This window comes from Hetaerina americana, unplaced genomic scaffold (assembly GCF_022747635.1).
Source record: "Hetaerina americana unplaced genomic scaffold, ioHetAmer1.1.p SCAF_4, whole genome shotgun sequence".
NCBI classification, from domain to species: Eukaryota; Metazoa; Arthropoda; class Insecta; order Odonata; family Calopterygidae; genus Hetaerina; species Hetaerina americana.
Window position 1 is genome coordinate 90,885,288 of NW_027286985.1, and position 14,616 is coordinate 90,899,903.

General features: G+C 44.4%; 1 protein-coding gene across 1 annotated transcript in view; it reads right to left on the reverse strand.

The window, feature by feature from the left end:
• mmd (disintegrin and metalloproteinase domain-containing protein mind-meld) overlaps positions 1-14,616 on the reverse strand; it is a 997,749-nt gene that overhangs the window by 264,137 nt on the left and 718,996 nt on the right. The window lies entirely within an intron of this gene.

The window sequence follows — 14,616 nt, forward strand, 5'->3', positions numbered from 1 at the left end:
GTATGTAGATGATGTAGAAGAATATATATAGTAGTTTTCTCTCACCTAGTACTAAGCGAATGGGTTTAAGGAATTGATAGGGTAGGGAGGCTAATTCCTTTCCCTGTGCCGGCTATGGTTTCCCAGTAAGATTTGGTACCCGAAAAATCATTCACCTCTCTAACAACCCGATATTCGTAAATTATATGACTTTGCAAAAGGAAGTTAATGGTTCACCATTTTAATAACATGTAAATTTAAAGTCTAACGACGCCGCATGGAAATATTCTGAATGTCCGTTCGTCGACAAGTATCTCACCCTCAGATGACAAAATGAAAATCTTGAGAGAATAAAAAAATAAATTCTTCCCGCCCAAGGGATGGACGCTTGTGCATTTCAAGGTTCTCATCGTGGCAGAGAGAAAGTGCTGCGGGGAAGGTGCTCTGCGAAATACAGGAGGGAGATAAGCAAGAGGTAGGCTGAAGTCAGAGTTGCGGGCGATGGTGCGTTTAGGGGTTCTGGGGCGGGTGATAACGGAGGGTGAGGTCGGAGAGAAACGACGCGGTTGTGGCCTCCCGGCAGTTCGTATAAGGGGTGAGGTTTACACTAGGCAGGAAGGGGAGGCGGCCAGTCAGGCGCACGCGGGTTGCTGGCGTGTACGGGAGATGGGAAGGTTTCGTCGGAGGGAGGGTGGGATTGATGGGGGAGGATTGGATTGGACGGATTCCGGGGTTGAGGTGAAGGGTGAGTGGCAGGAGATGCTGCAAAGGAGACCGCGTGAGGTAATGGTTTTCTCGCTGCTGGGACTTTTTGGAATGGCCGGTGGTCACGCGGGAGATGAGGGAGTGGAGGTCACGGGCGAAGGGGACCCCCGAATGGCGGGCCGTCGTAATGTAATGGGTTGGAGTTAGGATCGAGAGCCGCTGAGCATTTAGAGAGGGAGATGCGAGATAGTTAAGGGTGCGGACGTTAGTTTAGTGGCGGGAGGGAGAGGTGAATGAGGGGGGAGGGGCTCGGGAGGAAGGGAGGGAAGGCCTTGCATCTTGAGGGCCATGTGGTTTCACCCACTTGTTTTAATTGGTTTCCAATTAGCTTTATAATGATGGGAAGGTGATAAATATGGACAAAAGAAGCGACGCTGCCCTATAATCAAGTGTTAGCAGGTGTAATAAAATGTAGATCAAGGGAAAATTGAACCGGAGAATAATTAATGTTCAAATGTTGACCTATCATCCTTACAAATATGTAATGTACGAGGGTCATCCGGAATGTAGTACCCGTTCGTGAAAGAAAGACACAAAAGTAAATATTAACAAACATAAAAAATTTTATTTGAAAGAGGATACTTTAAACTACTTCTCAACATAATCTCCAAGCAAATTAAGGCATTTGTCATAACGTGTGACAAGTTTCTGTATTCCTGCTGCATAGTCCTTCGCCGCCAGCTCATTGAGATACGCGAGGGACCCATCTTGCACAAATTTTTGCATAATGCAGATGGTGTTTAACAATTTCATGAACAATTGTTCGAGAAACATTGGGAAAATGCTCACAGATGTCATCAATTGTGACGCGCCGATCGTTCCTCACGAATTCGTCAACTGAGCTCACCAGTTGGTCTGTAATGACAGACGGTCTCTCCGAACGCTCATCGTCGTGTGTGTTCCCCCTCCCCATGTTGAAGTTGCGACACCACCGCCGAACAGACGACTCGTCCATTACATTGTCTCCATACACCTCCTTTAATTGGCGATGAATATCACATGGGCGAACGTTTCTTGCATTGAGGAATTTCATCACTGCCCTCACTTCACAACTGGCGGCGTTCTCAATTTTTTTAAACATTGTAAACAATCACAGAAACAACACAGGCAATGCTAGCGTCACGCAACTTGGCTCAGAGAAGGCAGACAAGCCACTGAAGCTATCTGACCTCGTCCAGCGGCTACTCGCGTCGTCAGCACTTCATGCGGCACGAACGGGTACTACTTTCCGGATGACCCTCGTATTCATTAATATTATAAACTCTCTGCCAGCAAACAAAATACCGAGAAAGTCATGAAAAAGGAGCCATGCGAAACTGGAAATTAATCCACCTATCAACTCATTTATTTATACACGGCTGAATTATTTGAAATATGAACCACTGGGAGTAAATATTTGAATTTATATTTCTGAAAGCATATAAATATGAATTCACAATTCACAAAGGGAAGATTGCAAACTAGCACGCGTACGCGGAGATAGTAATTGAGGCTATATTACGTGTGGCAAACCACAGTTTCATCAGCCTAAGGGCCTCCAGTAGAACTTAAGCTGGAATTGCTCCCGAGTATAAACTCGGGAAAACCCAAAAAACCCATATCCGGCGTGCGCAAAGAGAATATGAGACGGCGGGATGGTGGGAGGGGAGGGGAGAGCAAGTTGCGGAGAGGGGCGGGGTGCGGGAGGGGTGGAGGGGAGGGGTGGTTTGCGGGCGATGGTTCTGCTTTCGGGGCTTTGGGACACATGATAAGGGTGTGGAGGAGGATTCATATTTTAGAGGCAGGTGTGGGTGGGACGGCTGAAGGGTGGAGGGGGGCATAAAAAGCAACTCACGGCCGAATTTCGAGAGGAGGGGGGTGGTAGAATGGAGCAATAGGAACGGAGAATAGAAAGATATAGACGAGAAAGAGATGATACGTAACTCACTCCAAAAGGTATTCCATTTAATGGAACATATCCTCCAAATCACACACATATATATGTAGGTATATTGGAAAAATCCCTGGCCACAGTTGAGAGGCAAGAAATTCATCCTCTCCCTGAGTTGGCATTAGGCTCAGGCAAAACCTGACCATTGATAGTCAAGGAACTTATGGCGAATATGAATTTGAGAGAAATATTAACCCTCAGCTCTCTTCCAATAAAACCATGTTAGGTATGCGAAGTATCGTTCATTCCACTAAAATTAATGAAAGAAAGCGAGATACCAATTAAATGAATATAAAGATAAAAATGAAAAATTTAAAGAGTAAAAATTTTTATGTTGAAAGAAAAAGCTGTTCAACAGAAGTTAAAGCAGTAATTATTGTAATGAAATAAAGAATACAAAGTAACTTTCCACTGTCCTTCTTTGTATTCTTAATTTCATTAAAATGAATTTCCACAAGGTTGAGCCAGGAACAATTGAATATAGTAACTATTGTTTTTAAATCGAAGGTAAAAAAACAAGAACAATTTGAAGCTTTGCCATAAATCTGATCTCTTGGAAAACTCTTTTTGAGACAGTATTCAAGTACACCAATGAACTATGGCCTTTGAGATGGCTGTCATAAATAACCAGAGCGTAGCCAGGAGTGAGATGCAGCGGTGCTTTAGAAATTGGCTAAAACCTCAGATAGTGAACTAGTAATTCGGTTGTATTGTTTGGCTGTTTTGGTATTAGTTGGCGAATGGAAACCCTTCTCAACCCATTGTCACGTGATCGTTTCGGCCCTCCAGCTGTTGTCGCCAAGGGTTTGATTTCGCATGCTCATGTCCTCCGAACGCAATTATTTCCGCCGGAAGAGGAAGCATTTGGCCTCTCCTAGTTCTCAGGGAATCGATTGCAGTTTGGGTTCGCACCTCCCGCTCCTTCACGCCGCTGTAGCCCTGTCTTGGCTTCCACCCCCTCCCCCCACTCCCCCCCGAGGAGATGGGAAACCGTCAAGTGAGTGATCACACCACACGGGAATTGGAGTTCGGAGAAAAAAAAATAACATCGCCAAAGACGGGAGAGAGGCACGTGCAGGGTGGAGAGAGGCTTGATATGGATATGAGGAGTGATTCAAAGGGTGTCCGCGCTAAGAGGCGGCAGAAGGCGAGGGAGACGAAGGAACACACGGCGAACGCTCTTTGTAATGTGCAATTAATGCGTTCAACGCCAAACCTGTACAGCCAAAGGATACTGAATCGGGTGTTTTCAGCTCACCTACCAATCTGCGGTAATGAGGTGATACTGATAATCATTTCGTGAAAAATCCTCTCAATTTCTCACGGAGACTGTAGACGACCAGATGATGCCGGAGCTCCGGCTCGTGACAGACTGATCAGAGTCGTAAAGGGTCTTTAGGGAATCAAATTTCACCATTCCTTTGGAAAAATTACGAGGTCGGAGGTAAATCAGAATTTTAGGGAACGCGAGATTCGATGGGGTTATTTGGTGTGTAAAGTCCCTAAGGTACAACAGCAAACCATGCCTAGTTCAATTAAATGGAAGCAAATGGATGAATAGGAAACAAAAGAGGTTGCAAGATATCAATTCGATTCGGAATGAGTTTTATAGGCCGCTCTCTGGCTTTTAACTCAAACGCATGAAAAATCTAAAAAAAATATTCCGACGCGAGATGCGAAAATCGATGTCGGTATTTTCAACAGCGTGACTTACATGAGACCATCTAATATTCTCCTTTCTCCCGTCTTTGAAAACGGCACAAACTATCATCAAATGAATAGCGTAAATAATTGAGTACAGAATAATTCTTTTTGTTTGCAAATATATGTAAAATATATTGAATTGGAATCCATTAAATGTAATTGAAGGCAAAGCAGAGATGCAAATTATTTCAACTTTATTTTTAGGAGTACTCCATTCAAAGAAGAACTTTGGTCAAGGGCAACTAAAAAAAGTGTCCAACTTTCAGTATAGCAACAAATACCGACCTTTTTGACATAAGCGTGAGGATTAGGATAGCGAGGAGAATTACAGGGAGTAGTGGATCGGGAGGAATGGGTAACAAATAATTGGAGATTCAGAGGAGTAGTCGAACGGAAAGAGTTAAAGTTAGCGCGGTAGCAACTATGCAGACGATTGGATATACAGAATCCTAGAGAAACAAATGAATTCAAGTTAACTCAGTTTATAAAGCCATTGCCATAGCATGTGAAGAGTAGTATAATTTAAATAAGGTTTCTCTATCAATAAAATCAGTTTCCGCAAACTGTTTTAATAGGCATTATTTGTATTTATGACAAATACTTATGAGAAATAGAAGAATATTCACAAGGTTTTCGATTCACATAGGCATTATGCATATTAAATTAATTATGTTGTTAAGGGTACCACTCTGTCTCACACCGTTACCTCAGAAATAAATATTAGATACGTAGTTTTGTGCAAGTTCACGCATGGGTTCTTGAATAGAGTGTTTATAAATATCGTACGCATACGAATGAGAGAGGGCTGCTATGGAAATGGATAGAGTTTTGAATCACGATTATCAAAATATTTATGGACACAGGCATGCATAGCTATCTAGTGACGATGAAATGTGCGCAAAAAATTACGTAAACGCATGGGTGGCAATCTCAAAAGGAAAAGAGATGCCTCAAGTATTAAAATAAAATTTCATTTACGTCATAGATTATAGGAAAACTTTATTGGAAGACGGCCTAGTGTGAAGTTGGAAAGGATCGGGCAAAGTGAAGAGGAAGGGGGGGGAGTACTTGAAGGAGTTCGTGGGGGTGGGAGAGTTTGGCGACGACGTATAACGTGGACGAGAGGATTGAAGCGACGCGAGGGAGGACGGAAGGGTGTGTGTGGAGCCGAGGGAGAATGGGGGGGGAGGATGAGTCGAAGCAGCTCCCCCGGTAGACATGGTAGTAGCGGGTTCGTGGAGAAGGGGGCGAGAACGGAAGAAGGGCAGATAGGGGGGAGAAGGGGTAGAGGGGAGGAGAAGAGAAGGAGCGGGTGCAGGGCGTAGGGTTTGGGTGCCTCGTTGGGATGGGGAGGTTATTGATCTAGAGCCTACCAGTTGAATATTGATCCGACGGGAGGCAGGGGTGGGGGTCAGGGAGGAGATCGGGGCGAGACGCAGAAGAGGAGGAGAGGAGGAGGAGGAAAAGAGGAGGAGGCGAGAGGAGAGAGGACGGCCGGGTAGGGGAGGGGAACACTGTAACGAAGCAATCCAGGCCAACTCTCCCTCCCTCCCTCCACTCCCACCTTCGTTCGCTCTGTCTTTTATGTGTGTCCTATTTCCCCTCCTCCTCCGCTAATGTACACACAAACACACGTGCACAGCCGCACACACGCACGTATACTCACACCCGCTCTCATTTCACATCTAAATCCCAGGAAAGACTATTTTCGGTGCCAGTAGCTACCTATGAGTGATGTGAAACCCTTCCATCATCTTCTACCTCCACCCACCCGCTCTACCACCGCTCCTCATCCTTCGCCACATACGCTCCTCCATCCCACACGCCCCCCCTCCGCCCACCTTCTCACATACTTCTCTTCCCATCGACAAGTCTTTTGAGCATGATACGTCCTGCTATACTTTGTATGCTACCTTCTTTGTGTTTGTATACATGTGTGTGTGTGCATGTCTATGGGTATGTGTGTGTGTGTGTAGACAAAATGTGTCTACATACACATTGTAAAATTGTAATATGTCTGTGTGTGTCCGTGGACTCAAATGTGCGTGAAAAAAACGAATGTATAAATAATAAATAATGCAAAAAAGAAGCTCAAGAATGTGATTTTTTGTGGCACAACCGCCTTCTTCAATGGAAAAAAGGAGAGGAGTCTCATATATGTGTAGGATGCGGCGCATAAATAAATAAATAAATAAATAAATAAATAAATAAATAAATAAATAAATAAATATATATATATATATATATGTTCATACACACATTGCAGATAAATACATACATATTTGCCCCTACAATCTCTACTCTCTTACTCCTCTGCTCTCCCATGGCTCTCATCCCCTTCCTTTCCCTCAGAAAGTATGCGCTGAAACCGGATCTAATAATAGGTTTTTAATTGAGGCCACGAGCTACTCGAAGTGAAAACTCGGAGCGGGGGTCGGAGGGAGGAGAGGGATTTTTGTTCGCCATTGGAGAGAGGACCGAAAAAAATTATGTGTTTGTGGAATGGATGTGCATATGGTATTATACGTATATTCTACTTTCATGCGTCTCCGCATTTTGCGAGACTTGATTAGGATTTTCCCCTTGGGGTCAGAGGGCGATGGCGCCGATTGGACGGGACGCCGGCTGAAAGGGTGACGCACGGGTTGCTCTCTCAGGGTAAATTCTTTTTATTTTCACCCGTGAGTTAGCTGAGAGGCGATTCAATTTTCAGTTGCATTTACTTTTGGTTCAATACTGGGACACAGTGCGATGAAACCCCTTTATAAATTGGAGAATGGAATGGCATAAACGCTTCATAATGAGCTTATTTTAATCATCGGAAAGCCGTCGAGCATCATTTTGAAAGGGTTAAAGTTGTTGATGGCAGAAAGGAGCGCCATATGCTATTTTAATTTTTTTAAATTATGTATAATATATATATATATCTATATATATAGTAAATTTATATTAATTATTAATACAGAATGGGGTTAAAATGAACTTTGTTTCATCATATGATTTTGACATTCATTTGTCCTGTATTAAAAGTAATTTTACCTCAAAATAATTAGTTGAAGAGTTTCTACGCAGCTTTTTTCCGTAGAAATTGAAATATTAATTAAAAAGGCTAATATCAATTTAAAAATGACAATTTTGAGAACAGCACAGTTAAAATGATTATTGAGAAACCGTTTCATCACAATGCTCAATATTAATGGTCCGTCTAAAGGGCGTCGTGTCAAATATCTACAGAGTCAGGCCATAGTTGAACCTCATCTCGAGATAAAGATACTGTTAAATCTCCCCCGAGAGTGGCCCCAGGTTCATTCGATCGAATCCCATTGTCGAAATCCACGTATCACGTTAATTAATAGCAATCCATGACACAATGAACTCCGTGGACCGCCACGTGAAATCCACTGTAAGGGGAGGTTTTTGTCATCAATTGCCCCAAAACTTCAACCGATGAGTAAAAGACGATCGAAACTAATCATGGGAAAGACAATTGAAACAGGCTTTTTGCACACACTTCCCCAACTCCGACCAAGCTTCCGACACCGACTCTGTTATTTCTCTCCTGCCAGCACCCCCCGCCACCCGCCGCCCGAGGCACCACGCGTAACACACGCCCCCCAACCCTCCCCCCCTGTCTCTCTCTCCTGCCACCCCAGCCTGCCCCCTCCACATCCTCCGTTAACAACCCCAACTCACACCCTTCAATATCTCCCGCCCATGGGATTACCTTCAAAACTTCGATAAGCTGAATCTCCTGGGAACGGATGAAAGCGGCAGTGCCGTCGGGGAAAATAGGGCGCGAGATGGATGCCACGGTATCGCATTAACATCTATCCAGGCAATCGACGCGCCTTATCCTGCCTCGGCACCCGGCTCTCCCTCACCTGCACCAGTCACCACCGTCCGGCCCCACTCGCCCTGACTCAATCCCATCCCCCAATACCCCTCAATATGCCTCCGGACGGCAGTCCCCGCACCTCCTCACATCCTCTCTTTCTCCTCTCCGTCCCGGAAAAAAACTCGGACATCTTTTAACCTCGGTAGCCCCGCCATCTCCCCTCCTCTCCCCTTCGCTTCTCTATTCCTCTCAATCCAGCGGGGTCCACTTTACATCCTTAATGCCACGAGCACCCTCGGTGGTCTTGCACGGCGAGTCGTGGATACGCTCTGCAAATGCACGCCGCTGAAATCCTTAATTTTGATTTATGCCTCTAAAAAGGTTGACCGTAGGTGAAGTCGAGGTTTATTTAATCTGCGGAGAGGAAGGCCCTTCTATTAAATTACCTCGAAGCGTACATATTTGCTCGGGTAAAATGGGAGAAGGGCATTAAAAGCAGGGCTATTCAATACTCGCAGATGAGTTTGGAGGACAGACGATATTCGAATCTGTTATATTTTGGAAAATTCATGAGATGACGCAATTCAAATACCTTGTTATGCTAATTAATCTCTTTATGAAAGTAGTGACTGGACGATTTCATTGATATTATGAACACACGATTAAATATAGCAACAGTTAAACTTCGCTCACGATAATATATGAATTGGAAGCATGAAGATACTAAAATGCTCTGGCAAGTGAGAATAGTCGGTTGCGTCGCATGGGTTGAATCCCCCAACCCTCACAGCTCCAGGGAGAAAACGGCTGCAATAAATATTTTAGTGTTATTTATCAGTCTCTCTATACTTATAATATTGCATATTCTTAAACCATTTAAATCTAAATTTAACATTCAAATGAATGTATTGATGGCACAAGGAATACATCCTAGTTTTGGAAAGTCATCTCTATCTACCGTATTTTTCATCACGTCTGTTTTAGTTTTTAATTGACACTCATAGTTTTACTGATAATTAAAAAGTTTTACTAACGGACTAGATGTTTTCCTCCAAGAAAGCTGCCCATATATAACATATATAATTTTATATATATATATATATATATATATATATATATATATATATATATACACACACACACACACACACACACACATATATATATATATATATATATATATATATATATATACTATATACTCACACTCACACACGAGGGCAGCTTTCTTGACACCCTAATGGCTCCACCACCTCTTCCGTTAGGTTTTCCAGCGAGAAGCCCCACATTGAGTACGATCGTAAATATCGTCGCCTGCGTTTTGCCGTCCCAAAGAGAGAATAGAGCGCTGCGACGCGCACTGACACGCAAAGGGCAGTGTCTCCTCTGAATTATTCGCAGGCCCCTTCACATCTCCAGCGGGAGGGGAGCGCCAAGTCCCCGCGTGGAGGCCCTCCAGCGGAGTCGGAGGGCCGCTGAGGGAAGTAACGACGACTGCACTCAGAGTGGAAACGTCAGATTGCAAGGGTTTGAGCGTCAATCACTCACGAAGTGATAGCATCTTTCCTCCAACTTCTCCATCTCATTTCGATTAAAAGTCCACCAATAATCATTGCTCTAATAATGTATTTTAAATATATAAAAATATTGGGGAACAGAGATACTGCCACCATATAATTACATCTTAGGTGGCAAAAATGGATCGAGGTCTGTCCAATAAATACGCGAACTAAGGCCATAAAAATTTATTTTACAAAATTTAATCTACATTGATTTTTATCCCCTTCAAAGTACTCTCCATTCGTTGCTATGCACTTATTCCATCCACTTCTCCTCTGTTTAAAGCATCCTTGGATGTCTTCGGCAGGCTTTTTAGTTTTCTCGTCATTTCTTGCTTTATTGTGTCCACATCTTCAGGGCTATATCCCCTCATTACATTTCTGCATTTTGTGGATAGGAAAAAGCCGCAGGGGGCGAGATCTGACGGATAAGGGGACTGGTCAAGGATGGTGATTGAATTTTTTGCCAGAAACTGTTGAACAATCAATGCTGAATTTGCAGGTGCATTGTTATGGTGAAGGATCCATCCATCACCTTGAGTCAAATTTGGTCGCACACGAAGCACGCGATCTCTCAAACGCTTGAGAAACGTAAGGTAGAACTCAGAATTTACTGTTTGTCCTTCGGGAAGAAATACATGATGAACAACACCTCCAACATCAAAGGAAACCAGGAGCATGATTTTGATTTTCGATCGGCTTTTTATTGTTTTTTTTTATTTGATTTAATCCACTTGAAAACGGATGTTTTCTTCAGAGTATTATCAACGTAAACAGCTGCCATCATTTCCGTAATTTATTGAAAATTTTCACCGTATTTCTCCAAAACCTGATGCTGATCTATTGCTCCGTGATTTCGCCAATTTCCATTTCCGGCAAACAGTAAAAACAAAGACAACAGAAACTAACTGGCCCCATACGCACAGCTCGAAGATCCGCCAAGCTCAAACGGCTCATTGGGTCTCAGGCAACTAGCACCGCTAGTAGGCGGGGTTTTAGTCCATGTCATAGCTGCCAGATTGCACCAGTTCGCGCATTTATTGAATATACCTTATATATATATATATATATATATATATATATATATATATATATATATATATATATATATATATATATATATATATATATATATATATATATCGCTGTCGCTAGGCGTGTAGGAATCTAGCAGTCGAAGAGATAGGACGGAAAGAGAGCTTTAAAAGTAGGTTGTCGGTGTGGATAGGTGAAGTGCGGCGGGGGCGGGAGGTGGCGAGGGGGAGGGAGAGAAGCGAAGCTGTTCTGGTAATTGAAATTATTAAAGACGACGCGTGAGAAGCGAGGTTTAGTCCGTCGTGCCGTACACGGGACTGAGGCGCTCGCGAGTGGGTTCCAAAACACCTCCCCTCCACCGTGCCACCCCCTCGTGGGGCGGAGACCCCCGTGAAGGAGCTTATGTTGCCAGCGCCAAGCGCTACCCGTCCGTGCATTCCGAGTAGGTAGCGCTAAATTTGAGGCGCCTGAGGGGAACGGGAGTGTCGAATGGCGCCGTCGGGAGGGGGGGGGGGGCAGGGCAGGGAGTGAGGGTGGAAGGGAGTGTCTGTGGCAGAAACAGGAAATAACGCAATTCTCGTGAGGGTGAGGAAAGCTGTGTTCCGTAAACATTTTCCCAATCATAATGGAGCTCAAACTAGCGCCAGAATAGCTTATGCGCCATAAAAAGCTTGAAATTAGGTTACATACTTTTGAGAATCAGGTGTGCGAATGGATGTGACGTGTGTTCAAGATTGCCATAAACATTTTGAAATGTGTGTGCAACGTGTGTTGGAAACGCAACGCGCCACCGAAACCACGAGAACATAGGGATTTTACGGCGTCATGAAAATTATGACTTAAGTTCACATCTTTAGAAATATTAAACCAGAGACGGATTAATATTGGTGACGCCTTTCAAAGGCAGTGCGGGCATAGAGATATCATTAAAGTCACAATCAATTGTAATCTTTCGGAAATACATTTGGATATGGATGCTTTGAATTCTAGGTGGCTTTGGCAAGTGTATTTTTCTCTTTTTAAACTCTTAATTGACAGTAAAACATATTTAAGAAGGAAAAACTGTAGGGCGCGAGAACTCCGTTGAAACTGAAAGTTTCAACGCAGTTTTTAAACTTCCCCAACTCTAATACAAAAAATATGAAGAATTGGAATTCTTTCCAGAATTCCTTCCAGGAAAGAATGATTAGGCGTTAAATTACCATATAGTAAATATGTAGAGAAAATAAATAAAAATGTAGAGTAGGATGTTAATTGAACGACGATTGAGGCGGCCCGGAAGCGACCGGAGAAAAAGCACAGCCGGAGGTGAAGGAGTGTACGGAATGTGGCACAGATCACATAACCCAGAGTGTTATTGAAAATGGAAATGAATTTTTTGGATTTGTGCTTTTGTGATATCTTGAGGGAATACTCTCCCTAAATTCTTTTTTAAAATTTTAGCCTAAAATGAATCAAGCACAAACTTTTGAGGGGCAACAATTTAAAGTATCTCGCGACATGAGCGTAGGTAACTATAAAATAGGGTGTAGCATTGGCAGAGAGTTTTCTAGAAAATAGAATGTTTGACTTTGTCGAAAATATACAAGGTAAATAGTGTTTATTCCGTACGAAAGTTCTTTACCAATACATACAATAGTGCTTTGCTCTTCAAGTATCGGCCTAAAAGTATTTTTGATCGATTGAAAAAATAGCCTACGGTAAGTACGAGAGGAAGAATATGGAAATAGATTGGAGATAAAAAGTATTTGTCAAAAGTAGTACCACTTATTTTTTCCCAGATGGACGGACGGATGGATGGCGGTTTCTCTGGCTGAGTTTGACGAAGGGGAGTCTCAGGAAAGGCTGAAGACCGGTGGCAGTTGATTCCCAGCCTTTGCGGAGCGCAGATAGTTCGTTTGCGAAGCATCCAAAACGTGACCTCGCTACGCCCCGTCATGAGCCGGTTATTGGAGCAGTGCTATGCCATTAAATTTTGTGTGAAATTGAGCAAAACCTGAGCAGCGATGAACGGTGAAGCGTTACAACAGGTCGTGACGATGGAGCTTAGCAACATTTCGGGCGCCGCCTTCCAGAAGGCGTACGAGGCGTGTAAAACTCACTGGTAGCGGTGTGTGGACTTACAAGGGTGCTCCTTCGAATATTTTTTAGTGAATGCATCGATTATGGCAAAAATTATTTTTAAATTGACTCAGTCCTGCAGCTTTTGGTACAGACTTTGTATCCTGAGGCATGATCGTTTGTTAAAAATCATAATTAAAAGAAACATGACTGAGAAATAGGACTAGGTGAGGACAGATAGGACTAGGATGGACGGAAGTAAACAGGTAATGAAATATGACGGAGCAAGGAGCTCTGAGAGGATGAAGAGATTAGTAGATTGGAACTACAGGTATTCTGGTTGGTTTAGTGGCCTGCTACAAACTAATACTCGGATTGATAACACATTATGTTGATAAAGAATATTTAAGTAAGGTACAAAGTGCATAACGTGTGCGTGTATGCGTGTGTACATATAGGCTTACGCATACATACAAACACACACACCCAAAGTACGAGATATCGCAAGGCAAAAAAACAGTAGATACAGCAGGAACAAAAGAAATTACCGAAACAGAGTATGAATGTGACAGAAGGGAAAGAGGTATGTAACTTAGGGTGACTCACACGCATTGTGGAAGTAATTATTGGTAGGAAGTATGTTTCCTTTCGTTTTTTAAATCATTATTTTGTTGACATTGCTTACCATGAAACATTTTGCAAGGTTAGAATGTATATTTGTATTAACGCTGAAAATACTGTGCCTCTATCGATAATAAATTTGAATCTTGGGATTTCTTGCCATATCGTGTTCGGTCGGTTGCCAGCTTCCGACCAAAATAAGACGCCAAGGCACGGCCTATCCCGCCGGGAACTAAGATACTTGCTCACGTTGAAGTGGTCGCTCGGATGGGCGCCCTTATTTCCGAGGGGAGCCACGCCCTCCACCTCCTTGGCGACGGGGGTGGGGGGCGGGAGTAGGTTCGCCCAACGAGGGGGCGAAAGGGCCACCTTCCCCAAATATCTTGAGAGGGCGGCCGGCGGGGGGGGGGGGAAGGAAGAGGTCGACGACGGACGGACGGGCTTCAAGGGACGGATGGAGATACACGAGGGGGAGACGTGAGCGGGATGAGATGGTGGCCGATACACGGTGGCGGCGAGGAGATAGGGTGGAGCAGGGAGGAAGGGGATGGCGTGGGGCGGGACCCTGTTTGGGAGGACTTCGGGGGTAGCTTTGGAGATGTGAGGGGGGATGGCGAGCGTATCAGCGTAATAAGAGGAGGGCGGGGGAGGGAGGGAGGGGGCAGGGGTCCGGGGGGCGCCCCCCGATTGGGACGGATCTGTGGCGGCGGCGGCCTCGTTGTGCGGTGTGTGCGGCAACGAGGGGGGCTCGACTGTACTGCCCCTCGCTGCGATCGCGGTTCATGAATACGGTATCTGTATGGGAGACCCTCGCCATTTCGTACGTGGGGGGGGGGGGGGTGTTGGGTTGGATGCGTGCGTGCGTGGGAGAGTGTGTGCATACGTGCGTATCTGGAGGAGTCCCTGCGTGAGGGTGGACGACTATCCGAATGGGGCGTTCGCTTTGGTTCCGCTTAATGGTCGTGGGAAAAAAGTGGCCCGGCTCCCGTGAATTAATCGACTTAAATGGTGCCCCTGGGGCTACCCCCGAGTCCGCACGCCATATGGAACTAAGACACTTAAAGTGGTATGAGTAAACTCCCTCCCACATCATGTGTAAGATTTTGTCGAGCATGGGAGGATGCCCC